This window comes from Vipera berus (genome assembly GCF_964194415.1).
Source record: "Vipera berus genome assembly, chromosome: 5".
Classification (NCBI taxonomy): domain Eukaryota; kingdom Metazoa; phylum Chordata; class Lepidosauria; order Squamata; family Viperidae; genus Vipera; species Vipera berus.
In genome coordinates this window covers 53,148,956-53,166,171 of record NC_138207.1, presented here as the reverse complement: position 1 = coordinate 53,166,171, position 17,216 = coordinate 53,148,956, and the positions used below count along the sequence as shown (strand labels likewise).

The 17,216-nt window shown below is 39.0% G+C and overlaps 1 protein-coding gene across 4 annotated transcripts in view; it reads right to left on the bottom strand.

The window, feature by feature from the left end:
• The window catches only part of SHOC2 (SHOC2 leucine rich repeat scaffold protein), a 58,217-nt gene that overhangs the window by 23,571 nt on the left and 17,430 nt on the right, over window positions 1-17,216 (bottom strand). The window lies entirely within an intron of this gene.

Genomic DNA, 17,216 nt, shown 5'->3' with positions numbered 1-17,216 from the left:
TCAATGGAAAGCCAGATTCACTTAACAACCAGGTTACTAACTTAACAATTGCATTGATTCACTTAACAACTGTGGCAGGAAGAGTCATAAAATGGGGCAAAACTCACTTAATGAATGTCTCACTTAGCAACATAAATTTTGGGCTCAATTGTAGTCATATAGCATGAGTTATGTCCATTTCCAGATATATTGAAACAGAAGGACTCTTCCAAAACCAAGCAGAGATATTTTATAATTTTATAATGTTCACTCACAACTTCTAGTATTCAAACTTACTACAAGACAGAAAATTTTATTGTGAATTTCAGCTTAAAAGGAATCATAAATACCATTAAAAATTGGATTATATGCCATCAATTTATTGTTAACTCTTAGCAAAAACATTTTGCCACTTCTTTCAAAAAGATGCTGATATTGAAATACATATATTTATCATTATTTATTTCTCTTCTGCAGGCCAGATAGAGCCTGGACAATCTGCAATAAATTAAAAGAACAAAGTACTAAAAATCATATATAACTAATAAAAGACAACAGAAATTAGCTGCTGAATGCCTTCTGGAATTATATTCATCTAATTTTCAAAATGCCTGCAGAATGTGGACATTTCACACTTGCAGATGGAGAATATTCCATAAAATATGCCTAGTCTGGCCCTATGAACCTTGTGAGGCTATTTTCAGAATATGCAGATAGACACTGCTGAAAACAGAATCTGAAGTAGATTTTTTAATTGATCCTGCAGTTTTTTTTCCCTTCCTGTTCAGTAACAACTTCTTTTGGAAATGTATCTACGAAATGTATCTATGAAATGGAATTTGAGATTATCATCTAATTTGCTAGACCCAGGTTCAAATTAATTAGGACACATATGCAAAGATCTAGCTCTCTGGAAAGGATCTAATGCTGAGAAAAATGTAACAAAAGCAAAAAAGAGGAGATCAGCTACAATCCATTCTATTAGCAATGAGTGCACACTTGAAAGAGCTGAAAGACCAGGTTAGGGACAGATCATCATGGGAGAAAATCTATCTGTATTGCACATAATCATCAATCAAACAGAAACTGGATGCGGAGTCTTCCATTGCATAATGATCATTCTGTTATTAGATCAGAAATAATACTTTCCCTTTTAAAGAAGAAAAAAGAAAGAAAAGAAATGGGAATGGGAATAGCATACAGAAGTAAAAAACGGAAAGATAAGAACAGAATATATTCTATTAGCCTTTTCTTAAAGATTATGGAATTACAAATGAATTATTTGCAAGATAGCTTCTCCAAAAACTATACAGTCCAAAATTATTTTTAAAGAAATCTAAGTACTTGAGATACACGTACTCAGGCCTCTTTTAATAAATACGAAAGTGAAGTGAGAAACGGATCAACCAACGCAAATGAATGAGTTACTGTCAGACGAAGACTACAATACACGTATTGTATTGTAAATATATTTTTATTGGGCTATAAATTTTCATGGTTTTTTATGAAATCTAGATACTGCACAAAAATTAAAAGTGTACTCTGTTCAGCAAAGCATTTCATGTTGGAAATATTTTAACTCAAATACAATTTCAGCCAATAATGTATCTGAAAGAAACGTGGTAGGAGAACAACAATTTGTTTCTATTATTTCAAATCACAAGTAAGGATATGGGTTCTTATATATATGATAAATAGAACTGGATATAATATTTAGTAAGGTCTAAACCCAAGCAATGGAAAACAGAAGATAGAAAAGCAGATTATCTATGTGATCATCTGTCTCTCAAAGAAGTTCCTTTATAAGCTACCATAGAATTGCTTCAGATTATCATAGTCTTATATTCATCTCAATGCTTTGTTGGTTTACATGCCACTGTAAGCACATCAACCTTCTACAGTCTGAGAAACGCCCATCAGAAGTGTAATTCAACTTGAAAGATTTGAAGTTATTTTTAAAATATAAAGACACAAATAAAGAGATACAAACCAGTATTTCTAGAAGAAAAACCATATTACTAACAGACATATTTAGGCATTATAATGTAACATACCCATAGCACATCCACTGTTTTTAACCTAAAATGCAAGATTTTTCCTGGTATCTTTTTTCTTAGAATATAACAAGTTATTTTTCATCTTCAATAAGTTGGCCAGGTCACTAAATTAATTCATTCCACACAAGATACTACAGTCCAAATTCTGTTTTTGAATTTGCAACTCCAAACATAAGCTCAATACAAGCAGTTAGGTTTCTGGGTTTTAGTGAATGTGTCCCAGACAGAACTACGGTATTTAGTCTGGGTCCTAAAAAAATTATTTCCACTTTAGACTTAGGAAGTAATCTGTGAAGTATTCAGAGTGTAATCCTTTTATTCTGCATTACTTCGTTTCTAGCAATTGGAAACAGTTTGTACACCATCCCATGTGGTTTGTCAGCACGTACCATTTTGAGTTCTTTTATCACAGTTGTCATGGTAATCTGTGCTGCATTACAATTTTGCATAATCTGTTAAATCTTGAAAGCCATAAATTGCTATGAGTGATGGTCTTATCTACCATCTGATAACACCCACATTACAAAAATGCTAGCACTAGTGACATATTTGTTGATGGAAGGGAGTACTTGAAAAGGTTGACTGGAAGCCAAGTTGCACCAATTTGAGTTTTTTAAAGCAGACACACATTCAAGAATATGATTAGCAAAATGAAAAACTTGACTCATACAAAGAGACTTCTTCCTTAACATGCATTTCTAGATTTCTGGATACAGCAAAATTGATTTCATTTTTTCTCTTTATTCCAAAGATATATATATAAAAAGCCAAGCTAGATCAGAGCAAAGACTTATCCAGCACAATATTCTTTACTTAATTATCACCCAGATATCTACATTAAACCAACAAAATAAAAAAGAATGGCACAATGAACTCTTGCTTTCTTTTCTAGCAATAGTTTGCAAAATGTTACATGAAACGCTTGCAAGTCAGGCTTCCAAGTGATCTTTAAAGGAATCTCCATGTGGATTGTGTTGCAATAATCCAGGTGGCTGATAATAAAGGCATGAGTCATTGTAGCAAAGTTGTCTCATCCCAGGTGGAGTTGCAATTGGCATGCTAGTTGAGGTAAAGAAAAAGGCCCCTCTGCCCACACTTCTGCCAACTGTTTCAAGAAGACTCTGGAATCATGGACTTTCTGTTTCAGGGATAATGCTTATCTATACAAAGATACCATTGGACCCACCAAGAAACCTTAAAATGGACGAACAGTAAATCTTTCTTGCTAGGATTGAATGTTAGCCTGTTCTCTCCAATCCACAACCTCAGCATCCAGATACGAAAGCAAGGCCAACACCACCACCACTTTGGCCCAGATTAATAATTTATCAAGTAGCAAAGTGATCGAACCATACCCTGAACTGCCAGGTAACCATTCCAATGGCTTCATGTATATATTAAATAGGAGGAAATGAGGACTGCCTCCTCTTGCATCCAACAAAGAAGCAGCCTTCAAAGCCAACCTCTCCTCTCCTACTCCCACTGATGGGAACTTTCTATTGAGGAAGGAGTAGAATCCCTGCAGAAAGTGCCTTCAATCTCCAACTCCCCAACAAGTTGGTCTAAAACAGACATGTCAAACACAAGGCCTGGGGGCCGGATCCGGCCCACGAAGTGGTTTCATGCGGCCCGCAAAGCCATACTGGAAACAGTGAGGGAACGGCCCTCACTGCCTTGGCCCTGGCCCAGAGACCCTCCTCCTGCCAGAGATCCTCAGATCTGTCCCACTCCTGCCCAGGCCCCCATAGGCACCCTTGATGCCAACGATGTAGAGCTGGCCATGCCCACCCAGTAGGCCATACACACTCTAGCCATGCCCACCCAGTAGGCCACGCCCACCCAGGCCATACCCACCCGGCCCCCTGAGAGCAACCGCAATGCTGATGCGGCCCTCAATGAAATTGAGTTTGACACCCCTGGTCTAAAAGGTTACCATGATCAATGCTTCTAAAGATCACATTTTAGTATCTTTTAGTATCTAAAAGAAACAGGACAGGTGCACTTCTCCCATCCAAGTCTACATAGGTTATCCACTGTGCAACCAAAGCTCTTTCTATCCCATGCCTGAACTCTGATAAAAGATCCAAATATTCCACTTCTTTGTGGATATTCTATGATTGGCATCTCACCGCTTTCCAAACCCTTCCTAGAAATGGAAGGTTGAAGACTGATGGTAGTTGTATAAAGTTACTATGAGATGTTTTACAAGTTGATAAAACACCATGAAGCATGTTTCAGTAAGTCATGACTCATTAGAAGAAAGTTGGTGAAATACCATTTCTTGAGCAGTAGCTAGTGTAGTGCAACAAACCAATAGTAATCCATTATCATGGATGCCAAAAGTGAAATGGAATGTTTCTGTCTTCAGACTTCCACAAAAATCACATAAGTCAGCACCCTACTGTGAAGCTCAGCAAATTCAGATTTATATCTTAGATGCATGCACATCCATAGTACTGTGTGCTATAATCAATCACATTAATGCCTTTCTAGCTGACTGGCTACCATTTGTCTGCTTCCGTGAAAAAATGCTTTTAACAGCATGTCAGATCTGCCCCCTCAGCAATGTAAAATTTCATAACTTTCACCACTCCACAAATTCCATCCATAACTGCTAAAGAATCTGAAAACAGATTGATTTTTATTTCAAGAAACAATGAATACCTTTCAATTCAAACCTGAAAAAAAGAAAGTCAGTAGTATCCTTCTATTAGCATACATACAGCATGGTACCTAAACTGATACATCATTAACAGTTGTGCCTGCACATGTCTATGCAAAGAATACTCTTTAAAAAAGGAAAAAGTCATATAGAAAAATAAATTACTAGGATATTTTTGGCTCATAATCTGTAATAAAGGGTTCATTTTTACGCACACTATTCAATTTTTGCTATAATTAACCAACATAACTTATTATTTGGGGGGGAATAAAATTGTTAACTAAATTACAGGACTAATATTGTTTATAAAAATCAAAGGAATAACAGCAAAACAAAATCACACATTATAAAATCTGTATTCTTTCTAAATGTCTAGCAACTAATTATTGTGAATAAACAGAAGTGTTAAAATGTTTACATACGGTACATCAGCAACAAGGAGTAGACAGATGTGAAGGGAAAAAAGAGCCTATATCAATCATTAAGCATTACTTGAAAATGTGTATCTTTACAACACAGCCATCCAGCCTGCGTTCTGCCTGCTAGTATTGCTCCATGTATGACACATACACATTGTTATATTAGACAGTTATATTAAACACTGTGCAGAATTAAAAAAAAAACATGTAAGGAACATTAAGTTTAAAAACAACAGAACAGATCACTGGTTGAGTGCTTGGCCAAATCATAGAACAGGCTTGGAAAACTTATCATTGTCACATAAAGTCACAAGTATTTTTCCATTATTGTTATAGAGAGAATATTAATGTATAAGTGTTCAAATAATTTCTGGTACTATTATCAAATTGAGAAATGTGTTAAAAATACAGAACAATATATAAAGTGCTCTGAAATGATGCTGATCTAAAACTATTATATAAAGTAACAAACACAGGTAAAACTTAAAATAAAAATATATTCAATTAGTGACAACATTGAAAAGGTACATAACGTTAGCTATAAACAAGACATGCACACTGCCAATTACTGCCATCTAGAATATAAATTTCATTTTTTTTAAAATAAGACTGGAATATACAGGTGTCCATCCCGGTCTTGATTGCATGCTGCTGTCCTTTCACTTGTTCAAACAACTCTTATCCTAAGGATATCTCTCCCAGAGTTTAGTTGAAAATTAAATTCCCTGCAATTTCTTTTAAGATTCTTAGATCTTTTCCTTATTTACTGTCACCAAGCCACACTCCTTCATCCTTTATTATGCATATCTGCATATTTCTCATATGTATTTCTTTGCACAAATGCATAAGTGTTGATTCCATCCAGCTTTGGGTCGTCTGATTTTTTTTTTAAATGGAATCAAAAGCATTTATAACAATGTCTAACAGTAGAGGCTTAAGACAGAATATAGTACAGCACTTGGTCCATTAATGAGCACTCAGTGAAAACAGCTGCTCAATGGCACAGAATCCGTTTTCTTCAATCACGATAAGTTCTCCCTATTTTTATTCTCTACAAGTCAACAGCATGTTGGAAATTAATTATGTAAAGGGGTCAGAATTCTGTCATCCATCTGTCGAAGATATACTAATGAGAGAACTACAAAGGGCTCACAAACTTTCTCTTATCATTATCGCTCTTTGAAATTTGAACAGAATGGGACCACTTTGGGGTGGGGGGCAGCCACTAGAAGAAAAATCACATTCAAAAATGGACCAGATTCCGTTATCACCTTTGTTTTTATAATCAATTCAATATTTTTAAACTGTTCACTGCTCAAAGTCCTTTGAATGTTAGCCTATAAATGTTACTTATAAATACCGTATATACTTGAGTATAAGCCGACTCGAGTATAAGCCGAGACCCCCAATTTCACCCCCAAAAACTGGAAAAAGCTGTTGACTCGAGTATAAGCCGATCCGCCGTTCTGCAAGCCTCTGCCGCCAGCAGAGGCTCGATCCGCCATTTTGCAAGCCTGAATACACAGGAATACCCTGTGTGGCCGCGGCTCTCGGGGAAGCCCTGGCTGTCCGCTTCCTCGCTCCACGCTGCCATTCGGGGCCCGCGCGTTCCCCGGGCAAATCGCGGCGCCCAGCAGACGAGGAAACACGCCCGCTCCAGTCGCCCCCCCTTCCCTCAGGAGACGCGAAGCAAGTGACCGCCCGGAGCTTACCGAGGACTTGCTTCGGTGCTTCCAGGATCGCGCGCACCTCTCCCAAGCCGCCGCCGTCCGGAGACCTGCCGAAGTTTGGGGAGGTTTGGGGAGGTGCGCGCGCACCTCCCCAAACGTCGGCAGGTCTCCGGACCTCTGCGCCCTGCCTGCCTGCTTCTTTCCGCAGCGGAAAGAAGCAGGGAGGCAGGGCGCAGAGGAACGGAGACCCGGCGACGTTTGGGGAGGTTTGGGCGCCTCCCCAAACCTCCCCAAACGTCGCCGGGTCTCCGTTCCTCCGCGCCCTGCCTGCCTGCTTCTTTCCGCTGCGGAAAGAAGCAGGCAGGCAGGGCGCGGAGGAACGGAGACCTGCCGACGTTTGGGGAGGTTTGGGCGCCTCCCCAAACGTCGCCGGGTCTCCGTTCCTCCGCGCCCTGCCTGCCTGCTTCTTTCCGCTGCGGAAAGAAGCAGGCAGGCAGGGCGCGGAGGAACGGAGACCTGCCGACGTTTGGGGAGGTTTGGGCGCCTCCCCAAACCTCCCCAAACGTCGCCGGGTCTCCGTTCCTCTGCGCCCTGCCTGCCTGCTTCTTTCCACAGCGGAAAGAAGCAGGCAGGCAGGGCGCGGAGGAACGGAGACCTGCCGACGTTTGGGGAGGTTTGGGCGCCTCCCCAAACCTCCCCAAACGTCGCCGGGTCTCCGTTCCTCTGCGCCCTGCCTGCCTGCTTCTTTCCACAGCGGAAAGAAGCAGGCAGGCAGGGCGCGGAGGAACGGAGACCTGCCGACGTTTGGGGAGGTTTGGGCGCCTCCCCAAACCTCCCCAAACGTCGCCGGGTCTCCGTTCCTCTGCGCCCTGCCTGCCTGCTTCTTTCCACAGCGGAAAGAAGCAGGCAGGCAGGGCGCGGAGGAACGGAGACCTGCCGACGTTTGGGGAGGTTTGGGCGCCTCCCCAAACGTCGCCGGGTCTCCGTTCCTCCGCGCCCTGCCTGCCTGCTTCTTTCCGCGCGCACCTCCCCAAACCTCCCCAAACTTCGGCAGGTCTCCGGACGGCGGTGGCTTGGGAGAGGTGCGCGCGATCCCGGAAGCACCAAAGCCTCGGCCGCGCACAAGTCCTCGGTAAGTTTTTTTGTTGACTGGAGTATAAGCCGAAGTGGAATTTTTCAGCCCAAAAAGTGGGCTGAAAAATTCGGCTTATACTCAAGTATATACGGTAAATAAACCCTATACAGAAAATAACTACTAATTGTTCAAATGCAAGCATACAGGAGGCATTTGAGCAGCTCAGAGTATTACTGACTTTGCATACTTCCCCTACCAGTATAAGCTGAAAAAATGTATAAATGTTATATAGTTCTGATTTATCAAAATTTCCAGAAAGCCTGACAACAAACACTATTTTAACACAAATATATGCCATTTGACAGAAAAGAATCCTATTTGTTATCTGGGAATATTCTGCATAGGACCTGGCAATAACAGGGATGTCAAACTGCCGGCCCACGGGCCGGACACATCATCCAGAAGCCACACCCACCCCATTGCCGGCAATGGCAAAACCGTCCCGATAAGTTGTGCGATGTCATGTGACGTTGTGAGTTTGACATGTCTGGTCTATAACAATGAAGTCTTTAAAGAAATTTATATGTTTTAGACAATTTCTGGTATCATGTATTAACCATACATCTTTTTTAAAAAAATTCTCTATAAGATCATAACAATGTAAATTTCACCCTTTTAACTACATATTTTTTCATTGATCCATCTGCATATTATAACCAAAATTCTTAGTCCACTTTATCAAACAATTTACCTGTTCCTCCTGTTTTAAATTTGGAGAACAATTTATATATTTTAGCAATTCCATATTTATCATTGGTGCACAATTTTGGTTCAAATTCTATCTTATTTTGCTCCCTATATCTTTTTTGTCCTCTTTGAATCTTTCTGATAACCATAAATGGGAAAATCATTGGCAATTACCGTATATCCTTCTGCTATTAGTTGTTCTTTTGATTTAATCTTGAATTCTCCTTGATGGTTTTCCAATAACTTCTAGTACATCAACCATATGGAATTAAGCCACAAGTTCATAACTACAATATCAACACTGTCAGTAATAATGTCTGCTACTATGGCTAGATTGTTAAAAAGATTTTAATAAAGGAATGATAAGATGCAAACAAATTTTATCTGACAAGAATGTGGAACTACAAATGACAAGCTAAGAAATGATTTCGAAAAGGATAACTTACTATTATCCTTATCCAAAACTGGCAAGGTTTTAAAAATTAAAAAGGGAAATACAAATGACAAACCATTTGTATTTGATAAACAAATGATCCGGAAAATGTTTTCTTACTGGATTTACAAGAGAGTCTTATTAAAGCCTTCAAGACATCTGTGTGATGGGATAAAGAACTAAAAAGACATAAAATCCTGCAACATTTTATTGAATTGTAAACCAAGAGTGAAATATAAAGGAAGGAATGTAAGACTGATTTATGTGAAACAAATATTTTATAGATTTGCTTATAGATAAGGAATGAGAAATGGGAGGAAGAGATATCTGTTTAATTGTATAGGGGTGAAGAAATATTAAATTTATTTATACTTGTAATGAAACTTGGAAGTCACATCTTTATATATTTTCTTTATTAGATTATTTCTAATCTTTTCTTTTTTCTTCTGCATTTTCTCTTCTTTCCTTCCTTTCTGAATTTTTAGTTTGTACTAGTTTTTACTACTGCAATTAAAATTCTTAATAAAATTATACTCTTAAAAAAAGGGATTTCTTCTCCAAAATAGCAGAACCTGACATCACTTTGTGGATGTGCCCAGAAAGAAAGAATTCCCACTGATCAAGTACTGTGATCAATGGTATCAAAAGTCTCAAAACAGCCAGAAATAACCACATTCTATTTCTTTCCAATCCAGATTATGACCAAAGATGTCAAATCCAGATCTAACTTGCCTAGAAAGTGTCAAGCCAAAGCACTCCATCAAGTTGCATGGTCACTGTTTAATCCATTAACACAGACACAGAATACTGATTTAATGCCCATTTGCTTTATAAATTGGCCAAGTCCAATAAACTTAGATTCTCAAACAGCTTCCTTTAAAGTGGGTCTAAGTAACAGCACAAAGAACATTTTCCACTTTCTCATAGGGTAAATAACGACACTGATTGAGACAAATAGTAGGAAACTGTTTTGTTGAAAGCAACATCAAACTTTGTGCAAATTTGAGTGCTTCATCTGCAAAGAAACACATAAACTGCTCTCAGTGGAACTCAATTGAATTCAGATCATTGTCCTAAAAACTATTAGATGTTGGGCCACTTTCCTAAATTTCCTGGATGACAGGGAAGAAATATATTGCTTTTTCTCCTGATTGCAAGAGTAAAGGCCTGATGATAATGTCTCAATTATTCTGCGAGGAATTTTCTCTAGACTTGCTCTACATTCACTCAAGTTGCTTGCCATATTTCAGTGTCTGCAACTGCTATGAGTAACTTTAAATGCTACATGTTCTAACATGAACTAGGGACACTGGGCAGCATAGTAAAAACCACCTGGAAGATTTTATAATTTCTTATCAAGACCCAGGTGGTCAGCCAGTTTGAAGAAAATATTCCCCACAGCCTACAATTCAACAGAAACTACCAATTTCCTTATTTGGCCCTCACCCTATAGCACATTCCAGAACTAAAGAGATAGTGGTCAATCCTGTGGGGTCCCTATACATAATAGGAAAGAAATCAGTTCAAGATTATGACGTGCCTCATGGGTGGGTTCCAAAATAGTCCAAGAAAAGCCCTTGGAAGCTATGAGATCCTAAATTGCATCTCTCAAAATAGCCAAACATGAATGTGCCAACACCAATTTGAACAACACCTGGTGCAGAGAGATAGCTTCCTTATTAACTATTGCAACACCCCTCTCACTCACGTAACTAATAACTAGTTGATGATGTGGATCCAACTGCACCACATCCTGCCAGGTCTCCATATGAAGTCAACATCTTAATTCACTACAGTATAGTCAAAAAAATGATTCTTTTATTAGACAATCATTTGGCTTTTAACAGATCCTTGTTCAGACAACAAAAACTAACTCTTGTATATAGAAAAGGGCTACAGAACTCATGCTCACTGACTACATTATTAAAACTTATAAAGTCAAATGAATCCTAATTCCCTCACTCTAGTGTACCCCACACTAATTGAAAGAGGCACCAGGTTTATTGGAGAAAGACATTAAACTTCCAGATCTTCTTAATACTACTCAGAAACTAAAACAAAATTAAACAAGTCAGTGATTGCAATCACTAACTTAACAGCAAAAACTCATTTGAAATTAAACAGATTTGTATCTTTGTACTCACTCATAAGTAGGTGTATTTGATCATTACCATATTTTCATTCTTTGTACTTAGACATTTAACTATAATTTGTATCTTCATAGAAAAACACCCAAGCATACTTCAAAAGCAATATTTTCACTATGTCAACATAATTTCCATTAAGTACAAAAAAAAGATTAAGATTTGTATCTTGTCTGAAATGCATTTTAGCCCTTGGAATTTCGTGACTTGCATAAATGTATATCACAGGTTTTTCAACTAAAACACACCACAACATGCTACTCCACAGCATTACCAGCACAAATTGCTACATAACTGTCTCAAGCCAAGTTCCTTTCATATATTTCTTCCACATAATGTAAGTTCCTAGGGCAATTCTTGCTGTCTCTGAATAAACAATGGCATTGAATTAGAGACTAGACTCCGCCTTCCTGTTCCACAAGGAGGGAAAGTCATCAAGAATGAGAGTAATGCCCCTCTTCAACAAATACAATTTGTAATGAAGCTGAACAGTAAAAAGTGTGATTGGGCCCTATAAAAATAACACAATTTCTAAAAAAAACCCCACTAAATTCATATTTTTTGTGAAGTTTCATATCGAGGAACATGGTGGTGCAGTCGTTAAAGAGCAATATTGCAGGTTAACTCTGCCCACTGATAGTTCGATCTTGACAGGCTCAAGGTTGACTCAATCTTCCATCCTTTCGAGGTCAGGAAAATGAGTACCCAGATTGTTGGAGGCAATATGCTGACTTTTGTAAACTGTTCAGAGAGTGCTGTAAAGCGCTATGAAGTGGGCACATAAATTTGATAATAAAAATTTGATGACACTCTTTTTTAAAAAATTCAGGCTTTAGGATTTAACATTTATGTCAAACCTAAAAGACATTACAGGTAGTCTTTAACTTATATAGCCAGTTATTTAATCACCATTTGCAACCACTATAGCCTCAGAATGGGGACTTTACTAGCCACTGTAAAATGTTACACTGTGGGTGCCCCTGGTCACATGACTGCATTTTGGGCACTTGCCAACCTGTTTGCATTTACAACGGATTGCCAAGTGCCCTGCAATCATGTAATCACCATCTGAAATTTTCTCTGCCAGCTTCCTCAGAATAGGGAAAGCCAGCAGGCAAAGTTGTGAGTTAAGAGGACACTGGATTTGAGTTCCATTCTTCCAGCACATCAAGGGATGTCCTCTCCCGTCCATGGAGGGAGGGCAAATCTTTCCATGTCCTGAAAGAGACTTTAAATCTGGCAAAAATGCTAGCAAACACCAGGGTTCTTATGATAATTCTCCTCAGTGGGATGAGGAGAGGGCCTAGGCCCTCTCTCTAGTAGTCTGCTGAATGAGCAGCAGGACTGCAACTCTTAAGCAAAGCAGTCATGTGGCATCTCATTTAACTACTGCTTCGCTCAACAACCAAGACTGTGGTTGTTTCAGTCCAACTATGGTTGTAAGTGGAGGAACTACCTATATCTGTGTAAGTTCTTTGTAATCCTTAAAATTCTGTAACTTGGCATAGCAGGTCGAAGTGTGTTAACCAGGGAGGAAGAGTTTCCTGCTTGGGTGGAGGGTTGGACTATATTTATATTTATATTTATTAAACTTATATACCGCCCTTCTCCCGTAGGACCCAGGGCGGTTCACAAGGCAATTAAAACAACATTACAATACAAACATTAATACCAATTAAAATAGATTAAATTTTCCTTAATTAAAATCTAAAACCCCTATAACTCTGATTAAAAACCCAATTACAATAAGTTAAAAAATTAAAAAATCCTCAGTCCTGGCCGGAAAGCTCAAAGAGCCAGGTCTTCAGGTCCCAGCGGAACGAACGAAAATCAGGGGCAGTCCTAAGCTCCACGGGTAACTGGTTCCAGAGGGCAGGCGCGCCCACAGAGAAGGCCCTCCCCCTGGGTGTTGCCCGCCAGCAATCCTTTGCCGGCGGCACCTTGAGAAGGCCCTCCCTGTGGGAGTGCACAGGACGAAGGGAACGTGATGCCGGCAGCAGGTGTTCCCTCAGATAGATAGACTAGATGATCTACAAGATCCCTTCCACTTCTGTTATTCTGAAATGATGAAGAACAGCACAAACAGTACCTTCACACATTTTTGTGAAAAAGTGTTCAGCTCTTTTGTATTCTTAGAAATGAACATTACCAGAATATTATGGAGTTTTATTACAGAAGGAAGGGTGGAGGGAGGGGAAGGCAGGCATAGTTTTTTCTTTTTTTCTTTTTAGCGGTTTTCCCCAAATGCTTGTCACCTGTGCCAGACTTTGGATAGAGATAGAGAAGACAGAGAGACAGAGATAACAGCATGGAAAAAAAATAAACATTCATGTCAATTTGGGCATGTTTTGGCCAGTATACCACAAGCTAAGCAAAAATCTAGTTTTACCCCAAGCATGTTCTCTGTGTTCCATGAAAATTAGAATTTTTAAACTGAAGACTACCTTGAAAACCAATCTTTTACACCTCACATGCCATCAGTTTTAAGGCGCATGCAGTGAGGAAACTGTAAGTTGGAAATACCAAAGTTCATATCTCTATTCAGCCAAGGAGGTCGCTGGATGGCCATCTTCTTGTTTATTCAAAGACTTAGGGAAGGGATAAAATTGAATACTCTACTCTACACTACTCACCCAGCATACTACAGGTAGGATTCATATAGAAAAAAACATTAATACTGTGCAACCCTGCCATCTCATATCCTGGTAAGGATAATTCTGAATTGTTTATATATTGAATATGCATAGCAGACATTCTTTTCTTTCCAAACATAGCCATAAGAGCCCATGCAGAATAAATAAATGAATGCAGTATCCATGAGCATATTAATGGGATTGTGTTAAGGAAATCAAGCAATAATCTTTGGTGTTATAACATTGGTTTTATTCAGTTTTCCCAATTTTCACATATAAAGTTTGTACACTGTGTTTTTTTATCATCTTGATCATTACCAGGCTACTGTTTGCTTAAAATTTAGTTTTCATGACCATTCTCTTAAAAAACAAAAGTTAGGGAGAAACTAAATACTGGAGGGAAAATATAGTATTGAAAAATAGAGCATAAACCAGGATTGGACAAAAAAGAAAGCAAGCTCAGTTGCCCATATAGAAGTTTGCATAGGTCAAAATATAAGAAATCAACTTTCAGTTTAAACAGCTTATAATAAAAGATATGAAAAAATGGAAATTAATTAATAAGCCAAAACAGAATGGGAGCTTGCCAGAAGAAGCAGAAACAAAAAAGAATACTATCCTACCTAAACAAATAAAGAGAACATAATAACCCTTATAAACAATTCAATACACCTGATATAAAACTAATCTGCCACGTTCTATCGTTCTAGTCTTATGTGAAGGGCAGACATCTGGATTGCTGAATTGTGAAATATCTTCATAAAATAAGCTTGTATTATTCACACCATGTTATTCATTAGTACTAATTTCAGATTTTGACTGATGAGGTAAAGAATGAAGAAACTTTTGTACCATTTACATGCCAGGAACACACAAATATTTTGACACACATTTCAACTAAAAAGGTCCCAGAACATCACATGAATGAATCCAACATAATGAAAAAAATTGACAATCTATAAATTTTTAAAGAATTCTTATTATTGCAATATTATTTTCTTCCACTTTGGAAAACACACTATAATCATTTCATGACTGCATCTATACAATAATTTTTACCCAAAAATATTACCAGAAAAAAAAGAGCTAGAAAGTTGTCTTCAAAAGCTGCATGTACGAGTAGTAGTCACACAAGCACTGTTGAAGAACAATTGTAACTAACAGAAATACCACCTAAGGTGGGATGAAGTCATAGAGTGTTATGCAATGCTTCTACAACAGCCTGCATAAATAGCATCAAAACACTGGATTTGATATTTGCCTTGTCAGGCACAGAAATTCCACATGTGATAAAAATTTTGAACTACAGTAATGGTACTACTGGACAGACTCCAATAAAAACTAAAAATACATTAATTATGGCTTTTATCCAAAAAGTAAGATAACTAAAACTATATAGATTTACATAAAGGTAAAGGTAAAGGTTCCCCTGCACATGCGTGCTAGTCGTTTCCAACTCTAGGGGCCGGTGCTCATCTCCGTTTCAAAGCCGAAGAGCCAGTGCTTGTCCAAGGACGTCTCCGTGGTCATGTGGTCGGCATGACTAGACGCCAAAGGCGCACGGAACGCTGTTACCTTCCCACCGTAGTGGTCCCTAATTTTCTACTTGCATTTTTACGTGCTTTCGAACTGCTAGGTTGGCAGAAGCTGGGACGAGTAACAGGCACTCACTCTGTTACGCGGCACTCGGGATTCGACCTGCCAAACTGCCGACCATCTGATCGACAAGCTTAGCGTCCTAACCCACTGAGCCACCGCGTCCCTATAATAGTTTTACATATACATTTACAATGTTGACAGAACATTGGGAGGGGACTTAAGTGGCAAACCAATAATAGATGTCCAGTTAACAGCTACTTCCCCAATTCATTTTCCAGGAAAGAGACTGCCTTTTCCAAAATAGTTTCAAATGTTTTATGGCTTTTAGTATACACTTAGCCCTCAACTTATGACCATAATGGAAAGCCTCAGGGGGTGGGGAGGCCCTGGGAAATCCCACACTGCAGCACCTCCTCTGCTCACACATGGCCTTCTCAGGGCCTGCTTCCCACCTCCCAGGATCCTAGATCCTCCACCTCCCCATCACGCCTCAGCCCACTTCCCCCTTTCTGAAGATCACCTTTGGGCAAGAGAAGCAGCCAAACCACCCCGCATTTCCTATATGGAGGACCCATGATGTCTTCCCAGAAGCAGATGCCATTTTGGAAGCAGCCGCAATTCTCGTGATCTGCCCAGGGACCCCAGGCACCTATCTCAAGGCATCCTCCTTACCTGGGACTCCATCTTTTTAATGACCTGCATGATTACTTAACAATCATAACTGGGAGTGCTAGGAATGCGGTCACTGAGTAAAACACCCGTGTGATTTCTTGCTAACAACCACTTGCTAACAACTGCGCTTCCAGTCCCATTTGTGGCCATAGGTTGAGGCATACCTGTAGTTTGCTTTACAGACTTGTGAAGGCCGTAAATGTGAAGACTGGTTGCAAAGTTAATTTCTTCATCACAATCATAATAACTCCAATGGTAGCTAAGCGAGTCTTTTGCTAAACTAGGACTACCTGTAACTACATACTGGCAACTGTATGTACTGTTATACTGATTAAAAACTGCAGCCACATAATGGATATATTTTAAATAATTAAAAGTACTGTTAACTTAAATAAAGTATATAAGTACCAAATGACATGTTTCAAATATTTTTATTTATCCACTGATAATTTTTTAATTTAAATTCTTGTTAGCAAATCACTTATTTGCAATACTGCAAATTCAAATATTTATGCATCTACAACTCAGCCTAACTATACATGAGTATGGAATAATATCTAATCTAGCCATCTATTTCAGTTAATTTTTATGACCATTTATGCCATAATAGCAACTTTCAGCATCTAAAAAAGTTAAAAACAATAAAAATGTAATAAAAATAACCAATAATAAATGCACATACATCTGACGATTACAACAACTCATAAGCCAATTCAATTCCCAGCTGCATGCATGGGAAAAGTGCCATGTTTTTAAAGTTTTCCTAAATGCCAGTAGAATTGGGGTCAGCTAATCCTTGGGGATATGATTTCCAGAGGACAGGCAGTGCAAGACAAAATGCCAGGATCCCAGATACTACCAGGTATATAATGGAATGCATAGGTGACCTTAAGGGAAGCTGCTTTTTCTCCAGAGAAGCCCCACTACACAGGATATCATCGCACCTACTCGCTCACACTGCCTGCTCAGGCTCCTAGTGCCTTCACTCCCCACCTCTCTTCCTGCCTAATTACCTGAGCAATCCTGGGGTTATCCTGACAATTGGGACTTGCTGGGATTGCCATTAACAAGCAACAGGGTCACGTGACATCATGCTTTACAACAGCATCATAGAGTAATGGAAAAT